Source organism: Bos indicus x Bos taurus, chromosome 26 (assembly GCF_003369695.1).
Source record: "Bos indicus x Bos taurus breed Angus x Brahman F1 hybrid chromosome 26, Bos_hybrid_MaternalHap_v2.0, whole genome shotgun sequence".
Classification (NCBI taxonomy): domain Eukaryota; kingdom Metazoa; phylum Chordata; class Mammalia; order Artiodactyla; family Bovidae; genus Bos; species Bos indicus x Bos taurus.
Genome location: NC_040101.1, coordinates 20501368 through 20525073, shown reverse-complemented (window position 1 = coordinate 20525073; position 23706 = coordinate 20501368). Strand labels below are relative to the sequence as shown.

Below are 23706 nucleotides of genomic sequence, written 5' to 3'. Positions count from 1 at the left end.
AATTTTCAGAGGTTCTTAAGTTCTTTCTCAACCGTTTCTTCTAGCAAAACAATGCTAATCTCTTGGGACCGGTTAGCAAGTCCTTTGAATGGCCTGGAATCTTCTCAGGGCCCTCCCCTCCTGTTGGCAGTGCTCCTGAGTCAGCGGGGAGGGGCAGGGCAGTCCGGCCCCAGAGGGCAAAGTGAGTGGGGCTGCCCGTAATTAGTGGGTGCAGATCTGTAGATCTGAAGAAAGTTCCCATCCAGCCTGTTGCTGCCCACCCCCTCCCTGCCCCCCCACCTATTGTGGCCATCCAAGGCTGAGCTCAGGCCTCCAGTTCCCAACCAGGAGGGGTGGGGAAACATCCTTCCCTACCAGTGCCGGCTGTGTCCTTGTGGGCCAAGGCATCCGGTGGGCCCGGAGCTCGTCCTGCTGCCCTAAGTTCAGGATCCAGGGTGGCTGGGGTGCCCCTGGTACCTGGTCCCAGTCCCTCCATGTGGCACAACTCCAGGGGGCATCTCGTACATTGTCTTCTGTAAGACACACCCCCCACCCCCACCCCCGCCCCGAGCTGTGCAATAGAGCCATCCTGCCAGGGAGCCCCCTGAGCTGAGTTCCCTGCCATGCTGGAGGCTCCTTGTTTGCTTTCTCATGTTCCTAAGGGCCTGAGGCCTAGTTCTGAGCCAGTGACCTGGGCCTGGGCCCTGACATTCAGACCCGCTCTCTGGGCTCCCTCTTCTCCCCAGGGATCAGTGCCAGACTCTTCGGCTTGATTCTGCCATGGCCCAGATGCTTGAGTTGCTCCTCACAGTCCCCGGAGGCCAGGCCACTTAGATACTGACCTTGACCCCCACCTGACCTGAGATCTCTGTGCCCCTCTCACATCAACAACTGTCTACCTAGGCAGGGACAGGACCTCTGCGCTCATCCCCAACAGGTCCCCATTCTCCTTTTCCACCAGGCCGGCCCTCCAAAGCAGCCTAACCTAAGTGGATTTCCAAGCCTGTTAGAACAGGATGGCCCCAGGGACCACCCCCGCCCCCCCCACAAGCCCTGGCCTTCCTTTTACAGGTGAGAAAACAGGCCCAGACAGGGAAGTGATTTGCCTAAGGCAATACAGCTTATTGGTATAAGGTAAGGGGATCCAGATCTCCTGGGTGGTCCTAACTGGGCACACATGAGGAGTGTAGTTTCTTTCAGCTGAATTATTTCGTGAATTTTCCAGATCTAGTCCTAGCTGGACTTCCGCAATTGGCAAAGGACTCAAGAAAAATCACTGATTTTTGTGCTTTGTGTGGATCTGAATCACCTGGGGAGCTTGTTAGAACTAGAGACTCCTGCCCCCCCACCCCACCCCCGGTGGAGATTCTGCCTCACTGGGTCACGGGAAGGCACTTGCATCTTAGTGGAGCCTCATGAGTGATTCAGTGCAGGTGGAGTTTGTTCCTCGCGCTTGGAAAAACGCTGCCCTAGCTGTCAACCGGGGACTTCCCCAGCAACTCCTGGAAGAGAAGGGACATTTATTTTGCTGGGGGGAAGGGCAGAACAGATGTGAATGGAGACCATTGAAGGTACGGGAGACTCCAGTGTGGAAAGGGCTTGAAGACGGGACATACAGGGGAGGAGACAGTCTGACCGTAGCAGATGGAGATGGTGGGAGCTGGTGGTGGTAGGGGGTGGTTGTCAGACTGGGTTTGGGGCACGTCAGGATTTTTTTTCAGTTGGAATCATATTTACTAGGGTTAGGCAAAAGTCTTCCAATGGTCTCTTTATCCTCGTTAATGGCTGAAGGCATTGTAATTATCAAGACTCCTGGTGATATGCTAGCCCCTAAGGGCAGGGAGCTGTGCAGTCAGCAGACCCTAGAGGAGACTGAATCACAGGGAGCAGGGGCATTCTCCAGGGCCATGTCACTGCTTGTGAGGAAACCTGGGGTTCACACACCCTCTCCTGTGCTCCATGAGCCACCATTAATACTGATATTAGCCCCACAGATTATTAAGTGCATGTCACACTCTGTGTGTACTCTGTAGAGATACAGTTTCTTGGCCTCTTTACAATATTGAGAGACAGGCGCCATTATTCTCCCATTTTACAGACAGGGAAAATGAGGCTCAAAGATGAAAATAGTTTGCCCAGGAACAGCTAGTGAGTGTCAGAGTTGGGATTCAAATCCAGGTCCACATGACCCTCAAACCATGCTTTTAACCACTATTCTCTAGTGCTTGTCTCAGGGTTGGGGTCTTCTCTTGTTCCTGCTTTTTGCTAAAACTTCTAGATTCTGGGTCTGCCAGAAACAGTGGAGTAAGGAGGATTAGAGAGCTGGATTTAGCTAGATTCAGGAGTTTATGACTGATCCTGATTGTTAAATTCTGAAACTGACCTCAACACTTCCCTCCTTAGACTGTAGCTAAACAAAGGTCTCCACCCACCGCAGGGTAGGAAAACTGAAGGGTAGGAAGGCTGAAGGTGCCAAAGCAACACAGTTTCTTCGTCCCCTCACTGAGGAGGTTTCACCCTAGGAGCTGGATCTAGGGGTGAGCCAAGGGGTTGTTCCTGCTCCTCTGGGGAGGGGAGAAGAGCACCTAGTTTTGTGTTCTTGGGGAATTTAGGGGTATAAGGGTGTCTTCAAAAGGAGATTTCCCATGGCCCCTAGATGCAGGCCAGACTTTGCACTTTTAACCCTCTTTCCTGAGTGAAACATCATTGTTTATTTACCTGCCACCTCTTAACAACAAGGAATTGAGTTAATATACAACACAGGCCATGTGCGACCAGATTAAGCCAACGGAAACTTTTGAAGTGAGGATTGAGGAAACCTGCAGGCGGCAAGTAGGTGAGTAGGAAGGGCCGAGGCAGTGGTGGTGAATTAGTATGAAATGTGACTGGGAGCGTCCTGGGAGCCAAGGCAAAAAGAGGAAGCAAGCTCCCCTGCTTAGCTCTTCCTGTTAGAATCGAGAGAGCATGCCAGTTAAGCGCCACCCGCTTTGCTTTCTCACCCCCGCAGATCCCACCTGTGGTCCAGGCTTGCTCAGTGCCGCCTGGGTCCTATTTAGGCGCCATCTCAGCCCCTCAGTTTTGCACATGGTCTCCCACTGCCTGGATGCCCTTCTCCTTTCTCTCTGCTTGGGAACCGGGACTTTCTTTAACGTTCCTTCTAAGTAAGCGTTACCTCCATTACGAAGCCTTCCTTGACCCTCTTTGTTCTCCCTGCAGGTGTTTCTGCTCCCACACGGTGTCCCAGCACACCATCTCCACCCCCAGCCCCACACAGAGGCCTCTCTTTATAGCCCTTATCAGGCTGCCTTGTGATCTGTTTACAGGTTGGTCTTGCATTAACCATTGAGTCTACAGGGCAGGAAGCGTGTCCTAGTCCCCTGCGTCTGCACAGAACAGGCACCAGTGACTGTTGAAGGACGAAGCAGCCCCCTCCCCATCCCTGTGGCTGCAGCCACAGAGGCCCAAGCTCCAGGTCTCTATCCAGCTACCAGCTGGCTGTAGGAACAGGACTGTATTCTCAGAGAGGTGCCAGGGAGCATCTCCCTACCTCCCCGCCTTGGCCCTGCCCATCTTTTCCTTCCAGGTTGCCACCCACCGGGGACTGGAAGGTGGCTCTGATGGTTGGTGTCACAGACCCTGCTTGTGTGGCTTGAACCTTGGCCTTTCAGTGGTCAGATTCTTCTGCAGCCACAGACTGGCTTCCAATGCCAGCTTCACCTCTCTGGGTCCCCAGGGGCACGCCCTCTCCAAACCTATCTGTCCTCACTGCATACCCACCTCGCCAGGCCCACCCATCTCTCAGGGACCTTCCCGGGCGGAGCTGGGAACAAAGCTCAGTTTATGACGCTTGTGTCAACATGGGGTGGATGGCCTCGGTTCACCCTGCATCGTGGAAACCACACCTGCCTGCCTGCTGCCCACACCTAATCAAGGCCTCCTGAAGACCCAGGGGCTGCAGGGAAACTCCTCACACTCTTCTTCTCTCCTAGCGTCTGGGAGGTGCTGGGGGCTTGGGCTAGTGAGTGGGGATTTCACAGCCCCGGAAGAGAGAGACGTTGCTCTAGGCTGATTAGTCTGGTCAGATGATTAATAATTAAACCTGACCTGTTCCCAGCTACACACATACACACCCTGCAGCCAGGAATCAGCAGAGATCAGGGGTAGAGAAGATCAGCATGGGCCCAGCTCCAACTCCCCCACCTCATTCCAGGGTTGGGGAGAGTCTCAGGGCTCCTCCTCCTCACCTACCTAAGGTCCTACCAGTCCACTTCCTATATAAAGCTTTCTTGATTTTTCCCACAGGCCTGAGCTCTGGGCAGGCTTTGGGCAATTCCTAGGCTGCACAGGCCGGGGTGACTCTGTAGGAGTGGGATTTGCAGATCAGATAGGACTTGGGCTCCACCTGTGTCGACACTCAATTTCAACTCCATCTTGACTTCTGCAGCCTCTCCACTTCTTATTTATACTCCCACTCCCCAGAGCTCTAGGAAGAGCAGGGCATGCTCAGCACCCTGTCTGATCTTAGCACAGCAGAAACATTCAGCTTGGGGAGGTGGGAGCCAGTCAGCTTGGCTGCATTCTGCCCTCATCATCATGGGCTGCCCAAGTTTTTCCAAAGGTCCTTCTCTGGCCACAGGAATCCTGAGACTCTGGTTGGCTGCTGGGCAGATTGAAGCTGAGAATCCATACACAAGGGTTCAGCTAGGTGGCCAAAGTGGGGTCCCCTCCTACCCTCCTCCACTGCAGATCATCCTTCTAGCTTGTCCCTTGTGTTTTCCAAGGTCTTAAGGAAGCATGATCTCCTCTTCAGAGACCACTTCCCACCCACCCTTCCTCCTTCCAGCTCCGCATCTCTCCAGAGCTCAGAAGCCTTTCCCACTCAGTGGATAATGCTCTTCTAGTACATTGTCCTGGAGAAGGCAATGGTACCCCACTCCAGTACTCTTGCCTGGAAAATCTCATGGACAGAGGAGCCTGGTAGGCTGCAGTCCATGGGGTCGCAAAGAGTCGGACATGGCTGAGCGACTTCACTTTCACTTTTCACTTTCATGCATTGGAGAAGGACATGGCAACCCACTCCAGTGTTCTTGCCTGGAGAATCCCAGGGACGGGGGAGCCTGGTGAGCTGCCATCTCTGGGGTCACACAGAGTCGGACATGACTGAAGCAACTTAGCAGCAGCAGCAGCAGTACATTGTCCAGACTTTTGTAGTTAGATTTTATTTGGGCTGGGTAGGGAGGAGTAGGGTCTCCAGCCCCTGGCCTCCCTCCCTGGGCCTCTTCAACCCAGGAAAGCAGGTGATCATCCTGACCCCACCTTCGTCCCTCCCAGGGCTTTGTGAGGTGGAACAGAAAGGCCTCAGCCTGTTATTTAAACACACGTGTGTATGTGTACATGTATTTGTGCCTGCCTGCATGTATGCATGCAAGGATACATGTATATGAAGCTTCTGGACAAGCTTGGAGGTTTTAAAATCTGAGCCTCCCCAGGATGCCCCATGTTAGGTAGCACTCCAATCCTTCCCCTGGCCATGGCCAGGTGCACCCACCTCTGTTTTAACCCACACTGTGATCTGCTTGTTCTCTTGTTCCCAGTCCAAGAATTATTTCTATGGGATTAGTCAAAGCCTCTTTGCCTTTCCCTTTCCTTGCTAAAGAAAATTCTAACTGCCAAGCATTTGGCCCTCCCTCTCTTGCTTATTAAAAACAAACAAACAAACAGGTCAAATTGTCAGGTTGAGGAAGAAGCAGAGGAGTGGGGTGATGTCCTTTGAAGATGACTGAGGTTGATTCTCAGAGAGAAGAGGGGAGGGAGGGAGAGAGAGCTGGAGGGAGAGGAAGAAAGAGGATACCCTCGTTCTGGGAGAGATGTCAGGGAGGTTTCGTTACATTTTGGTGGACAATAAAGAGTTTAAGATGGAAAATGAGGCTTCTGGGTAGCTATAGGGGTTAGATAATTGGAAACCAAAAGAAAGCAGGAATTTTGGGACATGTTGCTTTAGGTAACAAATTTGACTTCATGTTTCTCTGAGAGACCCAAATAATATTTTTCATCTCATCTAAGAGAATGTCAATTCTGCGTTTTATTTTTTTTGTGCAACTAGGAAAGAAAAAACTCGGCCAATTAAACCCTAATACAGGTATCCTTATCAAATCATTTGTTAGCTGCAGCCCGACTTTAGGAATGTTAAAATGTGAAAAACTTTTACTAAAGTTTATGAATAAACTAGTTTTACTTACGATTCTTTACAATGTGACAACATGCTAGGACTAGACAGTATTAGGCTCTTAAATTTATTCTGACTACAGTCATGTAAATGTTAGCCCCCCAACCCTAACCCATCCCTGTAAAGAACATTGACCTTCTCACTCTTATAACCTTTATATTTACTACGTGTGCGTGGCATAACATAGGAACCTATTTGCTCAATTAAATTTTATGAGCCATCACGTACTCTCAAAGGGCTGCAGTTAGGTCCTCTTCTACACATTTTTTCACCTAAGCAACAATCTGAAAGATGGATAGACAGACACACATACACACACACCCCAGTCTGAACAGCTGGATGGCCAGATGACCTGATTTCAGTCCTCCTGTGCATGTGTGGGTTTAAGATGGCCTTGGTGCCAGCAGCGTACCAATTGCTCTGATTATCCCAGACCCTTGAGGAAAGTATAGATGGGCCTTAGGACACAAAGAATGTGTTTGAGCCTGCTGAAGGGATGACGGGGTATTTTTACAGCAGTTTTAAGAAAGAAATGTGGCCGTAATTGAAAGCACAGGGACAGATCACATTGCCTGCATAGAAGAAAGGAGGTTTTGTGGCAGAGCCCCCAAAGACTATTGTTGTGGAAGAGATGTGCAAAGGAGTCTGAGAAAAAGCAGCCAGAGAATTAGGAGGAAACCCAGGAGAATATGACATTGAGGAGACCCGAGGAAGGGAGTCTTTTGAAAGGGAAGCATTGGTCACCAGAGCTGAGTAGTTGAATTGATCACCTATAACCCTGATTTGTTATTTGTTGTTCAGTCACTAAATCATGTCTGACTCTTTGTGACTCCACGGACTGCAGCATGCCAGGCTTCTCTGTCCTTCACAATCTCCCAGGTATTGCTCAAACTTGTGTCCACTGAGACAGTGATGCCATCCAACCATCTCATTCTCTGTCATCCTGTTCTCCTGCCCTCAATCTTTCCCAGCATCAGAGACTTTTCCAATGAGTTGGCTCTTTGCATCAAGTAGCCAAAGTATTGGAGTTTCAGCTTCAGCATCAGTCCTTCTAGTGAATATTCAGGACTGATTTCCTTTAGGATTGACTGGTTTGATCTCCTTGCTGTCCAAAGAACTCTCAGGGGTCTTCTTCAGCACCACAGTTTGAAAGCATCAGTTCTTTGGCACTCAGCCTTCTTTATGGTCCAACTCTCACATTCGTACACAAGTACTGGGAAAACCATAGCTTTGGCTATATGAACCTTGGTCAGCAAGTGATGTCTCTGCTTTTTAGTACTCTTTCTAGCTTTGTCATAGTTTTTCTTCCAAGGAGAGTGCCTCAATAATTCTGAGGATAAACAAGTAGCACAGGCAGAGTATGAAATGGTAAATGTGAAACCGCCTAGACAGGTGGAATTGCATTCGAGCAAATGCCATTTTAGAAATGTGATGTCTTGTGTGGCATGACTTCCATTGACCTACGATCGGTCTAAATGATTCTTCTCCATCCCCAGCTTCTAACATCTGAGTCCCCGCTGCCTTGCTCCCCCACCTGACCCCTGAGAGCCCACTGGGTTCTAATTCTTGAATCAAACCTGACAAAGATTGTTGTTGTTGTTTAGTCGCTCAGTCGTGTCTGACTCTTTGCAACCTCATGGACTGCAGCACACCAGGCTTCCCTGTCCTTCGCCATCTCCCAGAGCTTGCTCAGACTTATGTCCATGGAGTTAGTGATGCCATCCACCCATCTCATCCTCTGTCGTCCCCTTCTCCTCCTGCCTTCAATCTTTCCCAACATCAGGGTCAGCTCTTCATGTCAGGTGGCTAAAGTATTGGAGCTTAAACTTCAGCATCAGTCCTTCCAATGAATTATCAGGATTAATTTCCTTTAGGATTGACGGGTTTGACCTCCTTGCAGTCTAAGGGACTCTCAAGAGTCTCCTCCAACACAGCTCAAAAGCATCAATTCTTCAGCACTCAGTCTTCTTTATGGTCCAACTCTCACATCCATACATGACTACTAGAAAAACCATAGCTTTGACTATGCAGACCTTTGTTGGCAAAGTAATGTCTCTGCTTTCTAATATGCTGTCTAGGTTGGTCATAGTTTTTCTTCCAAGGAGCAAGCATCTTTTAATTTCATGGCTGCGGTCATGATCTGCAGTGATTTTGGAGCGCCAAAAGATAAAGTCTCTCACTGTTTCCATTGTTTCACCATCTATTTGCCATGAAGTGATGGGATCGTATGCCATGATCTTAGTTTTTGAATGTTGAGTATTAAACCAGCTTTTTCACTCTTCTCTTTCACCTTCATCAAGAGGCTCGTTAGTTCCTCTTTGCTTTCTGCCAAAAGGGTAGTGTCAACTACCACATATGAGGTTATTGATATTTCTCCCGGCAATCATGATTCCAGCTTGTGCTTCATCCAGTCTGGCATTTCTCATGATGTACTCTCCATATAAGTTAAATAAGCAGGGTATCAATACACAGCCTTAACATACTCCTTTCCCAATTTGGAACCAGTCCGTTGTTCCATGCCTGATTCTAACTGTTGCTTCTTGACCTGCATACACGTTTCTCAGGAGGCAGAGAAGGTGGTCTGGTATTTCCATCTCTTAAAGAATTTGCCAGTTTGTTGTGATCCACATAGTCAAAGGTTTTAGCGTAGTCAATGAAGCAGAAGTAGATGTTTTTCTGGAACTCTCTTGCTTTCTCTATGATCCAACAGATATTGGCAATTTAATCTCTGGTTCCTCTGGTTCTTATTGCTGACCAAGATAGCAAACTTACAATAGTCACAGCCCCAGCATCATTGAAGGGAGACACAGAATGAGACATCTGCCCTTTTAAATACACGTGCAATCTGACCTAACCTGAGCTGTGGTCACCTGGCCCTGCCTGTTGGGCTAAATTAACAAGCTGCCAAACTGGCTGCAGGAGCTGGGTTCCCTCAGGGGCTGGGTACCCTCAGGGGCTGGGTACCCTCAGGGGCTGGGCTCCTGCCTGGGAACCGTCACCCCAGCTTTGATCTCTTCTCTTGCCTGATGCTGCCATCAGACTCCCTCTGGAACAGGCCAAGTCTCATAACCCACACACTTATTGCCAATTTCTTTGCCCAGTTGAACTCTACAGTGGGCTGGTTTGACCATGCAGTATCCCTGCCCTAAAGAGCTGCTGCTGCTGCTGCTAAGTTGCTTCAGTCGTGTCCAACTCTCTGCGACCCCATAGACGGCAGCCCACCAGGCTCCCCCGTCCCTGGGATTCTCCAGGCAGGAACACTGGAGTGGGTTGCCATTTCGTTCTCCAATGCGTGAAAGTGAAAAGTGAAAGTGAAGTCGCCCAGTTGTGTCCAACTCTTAGCGACCCCATGGACTGCAGCCTTCCAGGCTCCTCCATCCATGGGATTTTCCAGGCAAAATTACTGGAGTGGGTTGCCATTGCCTTCTCCGCCCTAAAGAGAACCACTCCTTTTTATGGGAACCCATCCCATCCATCCCAAAGGGTACTCTTTCTGCCCTCTTCTGATGCCTATGTCAGAAGCTTTTTCTATCTCCTTTATACTTTAATAAAACTTTATTACACAAAAGCTCTGAGCAATCAAGCCTCATCTCTGGCCCCGGATTGAATTCTTCTCCTCCGGGGGCCAAGAATCCCGGTGTCTTCGCGTGATTCAACAACAACCTTTCATCTTGGGGGCTCGTCTGGGATCCTTCAGGACAAGGTAAGGATGCTTGGAGCTTTAGTTCTTTGTTCCTCTTAGCGAACACGTTTTCTGCTGTGCTTTACTAACTCTACGGTGTGCTTGTATGAATGAATGGCATGCCCTGTGTGAAGCAAGTAAGGAGCCCTGCTCTGCGGTTCCACGGTTATCTCATACGGCTTATGGCAGAAACCTGTCGGGGCGTTATACCAACCTGCCAATGCCAAGAGGCACCCAATGTCTCCTTCGGGAACCGACCAGAAATGGGCAAAACGTGTGGACCGAACTCTCCTTTCTCGGTCAAACTTTTCGGTCTCTTTGACCATTTCATAACTCCTTGGGAATTAGAAGTACTAACCTAATCTATCGGAGAAGGCTATGGCACCCCACTCCAGTGTTATTGCCTGGAGAATCCCAGGGACGGAGGAGCCTGGTGGGAGGCTGTCTATGGGGTCGCATAGGAGTCAGACACAACTGAAGTGACTTAGCATCCCATCCATTGGATGGATGTGTCTTATCCTTCTCAGAGAACTGCTCACATAATCCAGGCCTAACCAGTAAAAGTGCCTCATTCTCCTCTTCACAGTGATTGATTCAGGTAGAGGAACATGACCCAAATGGAAACATTAAAATCTTCCCTGTGACTTTTGCCAGAACCATACCAAACGAAACAAAACAACAGCAACCTCTCCTCACCAACACATTCTAATTCTGGGGTTGCTAGCTATACGTCACTGGTTCTCCGAGTGTGACCTGCAGTTCTCTAGGGATCCCCAAGGTCTTTTCAAGGAATCTATGAGATCAAAACTGTTTTTGTAATGATACTGAGATTTCACGTGCCTTTTTTGGTATGTTGACATTTGCACTATCAGTGCAAAAGCAATAGTGGGGTGAATTACTGCCACCTTGGAATGAATTGAGGCAATGACTCCAAATTGAATGCATTCTTCATTGCCACACACTTGCAGGAAAATAAAGGTCAGTTTCACTTAAGAAATGTCATGATGAAGCAGTAAAAAATATCAATTTTATTCAACCTCAACCCTTGGGTACACATCTTTATAACATTGTGAGGATGTCTTGTGATGAAATGAAAGGTATCTATAAACCATGTGGTAATTGGGCTTTCTAGGTGGCATAATGGTAAAGAATCTGCCTGCCAATGTAGGAGATGCAGCAGAAATGGGTTTGATCCCTGGGTCAGGAAGATCTCCTGGAGTAGGAAATGGCCGCCCACTCCAGTGTTCTTGCCTGGAAAATTCCATTGACAGTGGAGCCTGGCAGGCTACAGTCCATGGGGTCTCACAGAGTTGCACACAACTGAGCACAGCACAGCAGCATCATAAAACATGTGGTGGCTGTAAAAATGTGCCACTCAGATCAGCTTGGGGAGGGAGCATCTGCTGTCCTTTGGCCCTACCTCCACGCTGTGTCAACGCCTTGCTTCTCTCCGTCTGCCGATGGTTGATCATGAGGGGAGTACTAATGCAGGTTCATTCTTGAGAAACGTGGGACTCCTATCCTGGGTGATTTTGGCTTGAGGACTCCCCACTGGCCTGGCTGAACTTTTGTTGAACTACACTGCAGTCCAAGATTTATTTGACTTGATCCTTTTTCCTTTCCTTCCTCTTCCCCTGTGGTTAGACTAGCATCGTGGTCAAAGGATCTCCTTACTTCTCCAACTCCCTCCCCATTTTCCTTCACAGGTGTTTTCCTTGGCTATGCACATTTCATCTGGCCTTGAAATCTGTTTCTGGAAGGTGCGTGAAACACTTCTATTGTACGTAAAGTACTTTCAACTGTGTAACAAAATACCGTGATTGTCTCAAGAAAAATACTCATGTGATTGTTTGAGCCATGAGCTGAGCCAGCTACTTTTTTCATGGATTTCCATCTTGCCTGAAAAGAATGACTGGCAAACCACGGTTATTCAGACTTGGTATTTGGCAGACATTTCCATATAAATGAAAGGAGTGAGCTTGCCATTTCAAGGAAAACAAATGATGGTTTTGTTGTTGATGATGATAACATTTGAATTTTAAAGCAAAAATTGGAGTTTTGGAAAGTCATGTTCTCTACTGTGAGCTTATTAGCTCCCAATGTTTCAAGGCTCCTGATGTGATTGGTGGTGATATTAAAGAATGTGATTTGGGGATGTTGTGTAAGGAGATGGGTCAATATTGGAAGATCTGCAAAACTCAGTTGAACCAATACTTTTCCAATGACCAATCCATGATGTAAAAACATGAATGAGTAAAAGATCCATTCAAAACACAGGATAGACCAATGGATTTTAATGTAACAGAGTGGGAAAAGTTCATTGACCTGGTTTTATTTTATTTTTTAAAGATTTTTTTTTTGTTTTTGATGGGGACCATTTTTTAAAGTCTATTGAATTTGTTACAATATTTCTTGTTTTATGTTTTGGTTTTTGGGCTGTAAGGCACATGGGCTCTTAGTTCCCTGACCAGGGGTCGAACCCACACCCCCTACATTGGAAGATGAAGTATTAACCACTAGACTGCCAGGGAAGTCCCCACAGATATGGTTTTAGGTTTCACATTGCAATGACCTTTAATGAAACTATCATTTTTGTATTGATATATTATCATCACAGATGTTTCAGACCACATGGACAAGCCACTCCTCTCAATTTGGTGTGTATCCTTTCAAGTAATGTACTGTGTACACATAGAAATATATAGTTTGGGGCTGGGGGCAAAGATGGGAGAGAGAGACATCTATCATAGAACACTCATCTTCTTTTGAATTTTGAACTGTTTGAATGGTTCAAATATAAACACAAATACAAAGGGAAGCTTCAGGCAGAAGGAAAGTGGTCCCAGATGGAATCTTGGATATTCAGGAAGGAAAGAAGGACAGTAGAAAGGGAAATATGGATAAATGCAAATGAATCTTGGTTGTATAAAACCATACAACTAATGTTTAAGATACAGAGAGAAAATTAAAATATAGGACACAAAAGAGTCAGGAAGAGGGTAAACGGAGTTAGAATGTTCTAAGGTCCTTGCATTGTCCGGGAAATGAGTGAAATGTGCTGTGTTGGAAACACTAATTTAAGGATGTCTCTTCTTGCCTGGAGAATCCCAGGGACGGGGGAGCCTGGTGGGCTGCCGTCTATGGGGTCGCACAGAGTCGGATACGACTGAATCGACTTAGCAGCAGCAGCAGCAGCAGCTCTAGCTCTAGGCTAACCCTGGAAGAATCGTAAATGGATTGATATAACCAGCCAATAGAGAGGAAAATTACATCATAAACTTGCCTGCATATGTATTTTTTAAGAAGACACTACCATTTTTAAATTTCAGTGTAGTATCAAAGAAGTATAGCCACAATTATCTGAAAAAAGTTATTAAAATGTTCCTCCCTTTTCTACCTAAGTCTTTGTGAGGCCAGATTTTCTTTAAATACTTCAATGGAAACAATATATTGTAGCAAATTCAATTCAGATAATGGACAGTCAGCTTTCTTCTGTTAACCCTAAGATTAGGGAGATTTACAAAAATGTAAAACAAGGACACTCAGTAAATAATCTTTATTCTGGAAAACATAATTTTCTCAAAGAAATATGTTATTTATGCTAATATGGAGTAGGTTTATTATTGTTATTTTAAATGAAGTAATTATATGTATTAAAAATTTTTTTTTTACTATAGTTAAATATTGGCAGCTATAGTGTACATTAAAAAGACTCTTTAGGTTCTTCAGTTACTTTAAAGAGTTATTAGAACTACTGTTTACTAGGCAGCCAGCTATCCTTTCATCATTATGTGGCAAGAAGCTATCTGAAAAGGAAGCCAAGCAAGACTGAGAAACAAAGTCAGAATCCAGATATACACAAACATTTGGACCAAATCCCAGGTGCCAGCTATTCTCAAGGAGTTATGAAAGGCAATAAATTATTTTCTTTATTTCACTCTGACTGAGTTGGGGTTCTGTCACGGGCAATCAAGGGTGCTGACGACAGCCTCATCTGTCTGAGAAGCTGGCCCAGGGTTCTCTGTCCTTGCTCACTTGCGTGCTTAATCGCTCACTTGCGTCTGACTCTTTGCAACCCCATGGGCTATAGCCCACCAGTTCCTCTGTCCATGGGATTCTCCAGGCAAGAATATTGGAGTGGGTTGCCATCTCCTCCTCCAGGGGATCTTCCTGACCACAGGGATCGAACCCTTGTCTCCTGCCTCTGCTGCGTTGCAAGCCAGTTCTTAACAAGTGAGCCATTAGGAAAGCCCCTTAAAGTTTTATAAGTACCATCTTGGCTCATGCCTAACCTGGATGCCCTCTGGACATTGTACTTTTTGTTGATTTTAACTGATACATGTTTAATTTTTAAATGCCTACAAAATGTGACATATGGCAACCAGTCTCCTGTAAGTCAACCCATCTTGTATGTAGATGTATATACTTTGTCTCATTGTAGGATTGTTAGAATGTGGGTAGGACCTTTAAAGGCAGGGAACCCTTAGAACGTCTCCCACATTATACTCTTGATCTATCACCATTGACTTTATCATTGGCCTGTATACCTGCCCCCACTTCATTTACCCGGACACTATCGTTGGTTGTCCCAGTACAAACTTTAATGTGCATATGAATCACTCAGGGAGCTTTTAAAATGCAATAGGTCTGAGAAGATACCTGAGATTGTTCAATTTTAATAAGCTCCCAGGTGATAACCCACACCCCTGGTCTGTGGGTAGCACTTGAAGTACTAAGGCAACAAACACTTATTCTTCTCAAGTTTGACATTCAGAGTTTGTAGTCTTCCCTAGGAAGACTTGGAGAAGGAAATGGCAACCCACTCCAGTGTTCTGGCCTGGAGAATCCCAGGGACGGCAGAGCCAGACATGACTGAAGTGACTTAGCACCAGTCTTCCCTAGGAGTCCCAAAGATCCAGAACCTACAGTGATTTGTCATTTTATTAATCCATGAACTTTAATTGGGCAAGTGTTGAAACTGACAAATAGTGTAAGCCGCTTAGCCAGTGACAACCTAGTTAACCTACCAACCATGTTTTACAAAACCAAAGTAATGTGTATATTTAATGTACACAAAAATCAAATGGCCCTAAAAGGCTTATTAAAGAAATGGCAGTTCCCTGTGTTGCCTGCTCACCCTTCCACAACCTACAACCAGCTCCTAATCACTCCCCACTGTTTCAGCTATTTCTTCTGATATTTTCCTCCATGTTTCTAAACATATGCCTAAAATGCATTCACTCCTGTTGAATGAGTTTTACACACTCCCCACTGACTTCTTGGTGTGGTAGAGGAGAATTGTAGCTTGCTTACGCTACCCCTTTCCTACCACCCTTTCTCGCATTCTAAATTGGTATTTGTGTTTTTATTATTATAGCTAAATAGATACGAATCACTCATGTGTCAAGTAGCAAGCTGTGATCACATTGCCTTTTTTACACTTTATTTTTTAGCTAATAATTACCTCTTTTTGTTGTTGTCGTTGTTATTAGTTTCCTTTGAACCCAGTTCTGTAAATAGAATTATCTACATACTCAGTAATCTTTTGGTTCCTTTCTTTTCTTATTGCCTGGATCTTCTCTGTAGGACCACCCCCTACTTCTTCCTGTCAGTTTCAGTTGGAACCCGTTATCCTCAGACTTACCATGTAGCTGTCATCCTTAGACTGTCACTGCCATCCCTGTAGATTCTCTTTGCATCTCTTCTGAGTGGCATCTCTTATTTCCTGGAGCCCATGCCTTTCTCTTTCTTTGTTTATTAACTTTTGTTTTCAGTAGAGCACGTATTCAAATAATTCCTGAAAATCATGGGTAATAGTAGTTCAGAGACTTTTCAACTCTTGAAATGTCTTTATTCTACTCTCAGTATTGATCTGGAATCTGGCTAGGTAGAGATGTCTGGGTGAAAAACCATATTCATTATTCATTTGGAATATTGAAAGCATTGCTGCATTATCTTCTAGTTCCCAGTGTTGCTTTTTGTTGGGGTTGGGCGGGGGGCTGGAATAGTGTCATATTTCATTCATTTATTTTTTTAACTTTTTATTTTGTATTGGTGTGTAGCTGATTAACAATACTGTGATAGTTTCAGGTGAACAGAGAAGGAACTCAGCCATACATGTATGAGCCACACATACATACATGTATCCATTCTCCAAACTTGCCTCCCATCCAGGCTGCCATATAGCATTGAGCAGAGTTCCATGTGCTATACAGTAGGTCCTTGTTGGTTATCTGTTTTAAACCCATACAATTTTAATACTTGTTCCTTTGTTACCTGATTTTTTCTCCCCCTCTGGAAGCTTTGAGGGTCTTCTTTATATCCTCAGAGTTTTAAGCGTCACTGTATTGTACCTTGGTATGTGTGTGTGTTTTTAAATTCATTCTGCTGATTTATTTCTACCCAGACACTCACAGGAATGCTGTGCTTCGACCTTCCCTCAGGCTCTCTTTACAGCTCCATCTGTTTTCCCAGCTGCTGAGCGCTGTCTCTGGCCTGTTCTATGAGAAAGAGCCAAGTGGCAGATAGCTGAGTGATAGCTATATGAAACCAGTCTTACCCATGCCTTGCCCTGTAGTTACAGAGATCAGGTCCATTGTCACAGAACTCCAGGGCACTGTAACTGGTAGTCTGTGTGAGTGGTCCCACTGAAGCTGTTCGGTGTACAACCTACATGGCCAAACCCAGCAGTCCTAAGAGCCATGCTTTCCAAACTATGCTCCATTTGACTGGTGCCACACTATGCAATTCACCAGAAAGATGCCATACTTAAATAAGATTGGGAATGCTGCATTCTATATATCTCTCTCTTGGAGATTCTCAATGGAAATCTGCATACCAAAGGTTCTGAGTCCTCCAATAAAGTAATCTGGTGGAGTTGACTTAATTCCTTCTTTCCTGAACAGTTTGGCATTGTTTCATTTTAATTCAATTCAATCATTTCAATTCAAAGGATGCTTAGTGATATGCCACAAAATACCAGACTTAAGCAAATGCCATTGAATAATACTGCAAACTCCATTAGAGCAGAAACTATGTCAAGTCTTATTTCCTGCACTATGTCAGGGTCTAATACAGTGCCAGGCACATAGTAGACCCTAAAAAAATTATTTGTTGAATAAATCAACAAGTCAGTGAATGACCGATGCTTTCACAAGTCCCTGATCTCCTTGGTACTCTCTATATGGACAAAAAGTCAGGTCCTGTTAGTGCATTATTGATGCTGTTTTGCTAGCCCTGAATTTGGGGCTGTGGTCAATTGTCTTTTTCAAATGATACATTTTTCAGGATACAAGCAGATGTTAGGCATCTAAATGTGTTCCCTCTGTGAACAGGGCTGGGTGAACACAACTGTTTCCCATTAGCCCAGCCACACTGAGGCCTCCCTTCTCTCTGTGGTTTGGGCTGGAGAAGCAGCACAAGCAAGCCCATCCCAGCGGTTTTGTGTGTGGTTGGCAAGGAACTAATGCCAGCCTTAGAAAAGGAAGGGCCTGTGGCCGCCCTGACTTCACTCCTCGATGCTGGGGCCCTTTGGCAATAACGAAACTTCTGGAACCCCTTTCTGGGGAGTTGCCAGGCTCAGCCTGTGAGTTCTTTGAGAAAGAAAGGAGTGAAAGTGTCTCAGAAACCCTGGGGTTTAGAAAATGTAGGATTTGGAGCCTAAAGTAAGAGAGAGAATGAAAATAGCCTCCTCTGTCTTACTCTCAAGTGCAGGAGTTAAACTACAGCCTGAAGCCAGACCTACCCCACTGCCTCTTTCTGTATTGCCTATGAGCTGACCATCACTGAAAACAAAGTGAAAACAGTACTATTTTATGACCTGTGAAAATGATATGAAATTCAACTTTCATTCTCAAAGATGAAATACATACTATCTCATTACGTATTATCTTTAGCAGATGAATATTTGCAATAGCTTTTGAAGAAGGAGGACATTAACTCTGAACCCCAAATAAGAGCTATGTTATTCCTCAAAAAAAGAATTTTATTCTTCACATTGGGGGCCCTGTATTATTTTTTTTAAAGCTGTATTATTATTATTATATTTTGAACTTCATCAACAAAAATGTCATGGAAATTTAATTTTTCTTTTGCTTTTTAAGAGATGGATAATAGTCTTGAGTTTGCCTTTTGCCTGCAAAAGTCTAAACTATTCACTCTCTAACCCTTTGCAGAAAAAGTTTTCTGATGGCTGCTCAAGTGGATTATCTGCTCTGTCAGGCTGATTTAAAACTGTTACATGTGGCGGGGGAGAAGGGAGTTTACATTGATTCATCCAGTTTTCATTCAGTCAACAAGTTCTCCTGGGGCCTTCTATGTACCAGGTCCTGAATGTACAGAATTGGTGTTCAAAGCCACCTTGATTCCTGCTCTCAAGGAACTGACAATCCAGAGTCGAGTCACTGGAAATTCACCAGCCCCAGTGTGCCTGTCTATAGGATGATAAGTCAAAGTGACAACAACTCTGGAGTGTTAAATGTGTCAGCTTGTCAGTGGGTCACCTTGGCCAGGGCATGCCTGCCCAGAAGAGCTCTGAGAAGCTCCGGAAGGGTGTGTGAGGAAGGCAGGGTCGGCTGAGCACCCTGAGACCAGCAGGGGAGAAGCCAAGTCAGGAAAGGCAACCAGGATAACGCTGCTGTGTCCTATTGGTTCAGGCAAGAGGCCAGAGAGTTTAGCCAAAAGCAGCACCAGCAGATGAAAAACAAGGAGGTGACCCACGTCCGGAGCAAAGTTGCCTGTGCTGAGAGCTCTTTCCTCCACAGAGCGTGGCTAAGCCGGGTGCCTCAGCCTCTGTCGACTCATGGTTCCTGAAGAAAGAGAAGACATAGGGATTGTCCTCTTGGGAGGCTGAGCAATGCAGACTCGCTCCTTCCTTTAGGTCCAGAATTTCTTTCTTCTTATGGCTGCGGAGGCCTCTTTGGATCCATGAGTCCACACACTTGCACAAGATTCTACCAAATCACCTTCCTCCCAAAGTTGTGCAGATTTGCACTGTACTCACAGTGGATGAGAGTATTCACTCTTACAGATCCTTGCTATGTGTAAGGGTTCTATTCATTTTTTTTTTATGTGCATTTTTGGACAGCAGTGAAGTTGAACATCTTTTTATGTTTATTGGCCATCTACCTTTCTTCAGTAAATTCTTTGCTTATATTTTTTGCCCATTTTTCTGTTTGGATGTCTTATTTGGAAGAACTCTTTGTCCATTAAGCATGGACATCCATTGATGGGAAGAAAAACACTTTATTTTGAAGCACATACGGGCAGGGTTAGGGCCCTTGGAACAGGTACTAAGGAGCCAAAAGTCTTTGTTTGACATTAGGGATGTTAATCTTCTGTCTGTTAACAGCTGCAAATATTTTATTCAAATCTGCTATTTGTTTTTAAACTTTATGCTGACTTTCCTCTTGTAGGAGTTTTAAATGTTTCAGTATTCACACCTGTTAGTTTTTTTTTCTGGCCTCTGGGTTTCCTGTCTTGCTTAAGAAGTTTTCCCCGTCCTCATGTTACATAATTAGTCTACTCTGTTTTCTTATAATGCTATTATGGCTTTATTCATTACGTTTGTATCTTTAATATTTCAGGAATTTCTGTTTAGAGTAGATGAAGAATTTTCTGTTCCCAGCATAGATGCTATGTTTCTGAGATTGTTCCTCTCAGCACTCTGAATGCATTGTAGTGGTTTAGTTGCTAAGTTGTGCTCAACTCTTGTGACCCCATGGGCTGTAGCTTGCCAGGATCCTCTGTCCATGGGATTCTCCAGGCAAGAATACTGGAGTGGGTTGCCATTTCCTTCTCCAGGGGATCTTCCTAACCCAGGAATTGAACCTAGGTCTCCTGAATTGCAGGCAGATTCTTTACCAATTGAGCTACAAGGGAAGCCCTGAATGCATTAAGGGGTCCATACTTTTTTGAGTAAAAAAGTCCTGGGTACAGTATGATCCTATTCATGTACTCATTTATATGAACAATTCTACAGCTTGTTAATGCTGGTTATTAATACAAATATTAATATTGGTTATTTTTGTGTGATAGGGTTGAAGAGGCTTTTAATTTTTCTCTCTTCTCATCTGTATTTTTTTGTTTTGCTACATGAACAATTATTATTTGTGCACCAAAATGTATTTAAAGAAAGAAGTATCAGGAAGAGTGCTGTTAAGCCAACACTTCACATTGATCCAGGCCCGATCCTTGAAAAGCCCTGAGTCTATAAGCTTCTTGAGGGACGGCCCCATGTTCCTTGGGTGCCCGTCCTTCCCACGCAGCTATTGTGGAGCCTGACCAGCAGCAGATGGTGCAGCTCAATTGATTACATTTTTCTGTGAGCCCACAGTGTCATACAGATGTGAAGACAATAGGCTGGCTCATTGAAAAGGATGCTTCATCTGGACAGAAACTTTATTTCCTCGTTCCTCCCTGTCTACTTCCACAGTAGGCTTGCCACATATCTTGGGAAAAGTCCACCCTCTAGACAATAGCCAAGGCAAAATAGATTTATTGACTTTGCCAAAAAGTTCATTCCAGTTTTTGCACAAGATGGTACAAAAACACCAATGAAATTTTTGGCCAACCCAACACATTCCAGGCCAACTCATCAACAAGTATGATAATTAGGATCATTCCTAGACAGCCAGCCTTCAAGGGATTCAAAACCAAGGGATTACCCCTCACGGTCCCCTTGGTTGGGCAGTGTCTAATTGTTCAGGATATTGGAAAATTTCCTCTTTAAGCACCCAAGCATTATTTATTTAAAGCATTTGCAAGGAAATTTTTTCTAAAATAATATTCTATAAAGCCCTGCCTTGCTAACAGTAGAAATACAGTACAGTCATTTGAAATTTCCTTGAAAAGTCCTTGAAGGGTCAGTTATCACAATAGGCTCCTAGGCGCGACGGACTTCAGAGCTACGGACATGTGTAAACATGTTTGCTTTAGTGCTATTGATACATGGGTTGTGTTGCTTTTAAAGGTCTTGTTTCTGCTCAACAGCTTTTTTCTCCTTCTTTGCCTTCTTGGTTGCCTTTTGTGTTCCGTCAGTTCCTAGGATGATGACGTCAGTCGTCAGGTCCTATGTTTAGCAGACCCAGCTCCCTGCTAATCAATCGTTTGTCATTTGTGGTCAGCCAGGAAGTCAGAAAACCAAGCATATTCTTATTATGAGAAAACATAGGTTTCAAGAGAAGAGCTAAAGTAAGCTTTTCTCGGAGTAAAGAATATGAGGTAGGCTGACAGATGGATTAACTTCTTCTGATTTTTCCGAAGCCTTTAGGATTTTCTTCCTGGTATTCACGTTGATGACAGCACTAGTCCCACTTTACAGATGAGGAGACAAATGCCACAGAGACAAGGTGACTTGGTCAAGGTCACAGTGGTAGCTGAGTGGCAGAACAAGCACTGAAACCAGAATGTTTTCCTCAGCTCCATGGCCCTGTCAGGCCCAGCTCTGGACGCGCTCTCCTTGATAAGCCAAGTGGCAGGAGCTCGGCGGGGGCGGAATTCATCATTGTGTCTTCTGTGTTTTCCACCAGTAGGTTGGGCCAGCTGCAGACCCTTGCTTCTCTGGGAGGCTTAACCAAACCTATGATCTACCTGGATCCCTTCTGCTATCGACGTGGGCCCCTTCATCATTAGAAATGAGAGCCTGGCAAACAGCTGTGTTTACATCTTGAGGGCTAGTTGAGCACTGCTGGGTCCTGCCCGGGATCGTTCCACCTTATCGTCTGTAGATAGCGATGTGCTGAAGGCTGCACAGTACTGACCCAGATTGCAATCAGCTGCAAAACATGTAGTCCTGAGTGCGTGTACACGTACACACACACGCTTCTCAGGCAACTTTAGCCAATTGCAACTCTGACACATTCTTTCCTCCACAGGCCAACTGCTTCCCAGGAGGTTGTGAGCTGAGCCAAAGCAAACTGGCAGGACAGCAAAGGTCCCAGGACGCTTTGTCTGTGGAGCCAAGACCATTCCCTGGAGCTGGGTGCCGGCCTCCTGCCCCACAGGCCTCATTCTCACGTCTTTCAGGCAGGGAGGGGGCTCGGTGAGATGCCACAGAGGAGAGAGAGCGGCATGGGGTCGTGCAACATGCAAGAACAGGACCAAGGGGCAGCTTTGGGCCCCTGCACATTGTATGCAAATCCTGAACTTTTGGGTTGGCCAAAATATTCCTTCAGGTTTCTCCATAAGATAGTATGGAAAAATCCAAATGAACTTTTTGGCCAACCCAATACTTTGTGAAGGAAAGAAAGCCCTTGTGAAAAATGGTGGAACCTGAGTCTTTCTGTTTAGAAATTCCACAGTCTGGTGTTCCAGGTGGTAGAGGACTAACTCTCCAGTCATCATGACCCTGATCCGCTCCCCGCCCTAGTCAACAGCCTCTAACAGCTTCCAACAGCCTGGCCCCATAAAGTGCAAACTATCATTCAGGACCCTTCATGGACTGGCCGCAGCTTTATCTCCCTCCCAGCCTAGAATCACCCTCTTTCTGCTCTCCACCTTCATCGTCTTTTATCTGCACCCTCCTAGCATACTTATCACTTTCCACTGCATATTATACTTGTTTTTATGGGTCTTATCACTCCTACTGGTCTAGTCTATGAACCCCTTAAGGGCAGGGCCTATGCTTATCTTTGTACCCTGAGTTCTTAAAACGGTACAGGATGTTGTGGGGTGCTCAGTAAAAATTGTTGAATTAAACCAAAAACCCTCCCCAATGGCTGAGCTCAGCTTGAGAGACACAGCAATGCTTCAAATTTCCCAGTGTCCCATGAGCAGGAAGGACACCTCCAGGCTAGCTTGGTGGAGAGCATTTTAGACAGAAATCTCAAGGCCCAATCCTTCCCTTGCATTTAACTTCTAAAATTTAACAATTTTATTTTCATTAATTTTGGCAATGCCACTGGGCATGTGGGATCTTAGTTCCCCAACCAGGGATCGAACCCAAGCCTTGTGCATTGGAAGTCTTAACTGCTGGACCACCAGAGAAATCCCTCCCTTGCATTTTAGAGATCCAAGTACTGGGCTAGGGATGGTGGATAGTTTTCATTTCGTTTATAGCTGAGAGAGCTGAGGTGCAGCCAGCAGAAGCCAATTTCTCAAAGTGAGACAGCTAGAGGGAGGCAGAGTTGGGATTTACACCTGGGTCTGCCCGACTCCAAAATCTATTTCTGTTGTGAAAAGGGCCCCAGCCTCAGCCTCCCAAACACCCAGATGTCCTGCTGCTTTCCCAGAAATGGGCTCTGTCTGACCAAGGCCAGGGAGGGTGTAAGCACTGAGGCAGGCAGTATGTGGCTCCAGTCCAGCCTGAGCTCTGTGGCTGGAGAAGCTGTTTATGAACTTTGTTTGTCCCAGGCCTGGCAGCCCAGCCACCCCAGATGGGTCTTTTCAGAGAAGACCCGACAGGCAGGTACCAGAACATCACACAGAGCCTTTGTCCCGAGGGTGCAGTGTTTCCCAGTGAGAAGTTTGCATTGGCTGTGATGATGGGAACAGGGGAAATAGAGGCCCTGCTGCCTGCAGGGCTCTGCTCCAAGAAGGCAAAGCCTGAGGCTCCCAAAAGGGAGGAGGGAGGAGGGCAGAGGGGTGCAGAGGGAGCTGGGGCCAACAGGAACCCAAATAGAAACTTAGGAGAGAAACAGCCTGGGTGGTATCAGGGATGTGGAGAAAGAACTCCTCAAGGGCTCCAGCTGGATTTTGTGTTGCCAGGCTGCACTGGGTAGTGGGAACAGCTCAGGCTAACCAGTCCTTAGGTTCAAATCCTGCCTCTTACTGTTTGGAAGGCCTTGGACTATTTTTTAAATCTTTCTGAGCCTCAATTTTC

General features: G+C 45.8%; 1 long non-coding RNA gene across 2 annotated transcripts; it reads left to right on the top strand.

Moving 5' to 3' along the window:
• The first annotated feature begins 1726 nt into the window (after positions 1 to 1726).
• Positions 1727 to 22802, top strand: LOC113884319. 2 transcript variants are annotated; one of them, XR_003508843.1, is made up of 3 exons: positions 1727 to 2815; positions 11594 to 11647; positions 21761 to 22802. It is a non-coding gene; the product is annotated as an uncharacterized LOC113884319 (long non-coding RNA). The 2 variants fall into 2 exon arrangements; XR_003508842.1 differs by lacking the exon at positions 1727 to 2815 and adding an exon at positions 9879 to 9908.
• The last annotated feature ends 904 nt before the right edge of the window (positions 22803 to 23706 follow it).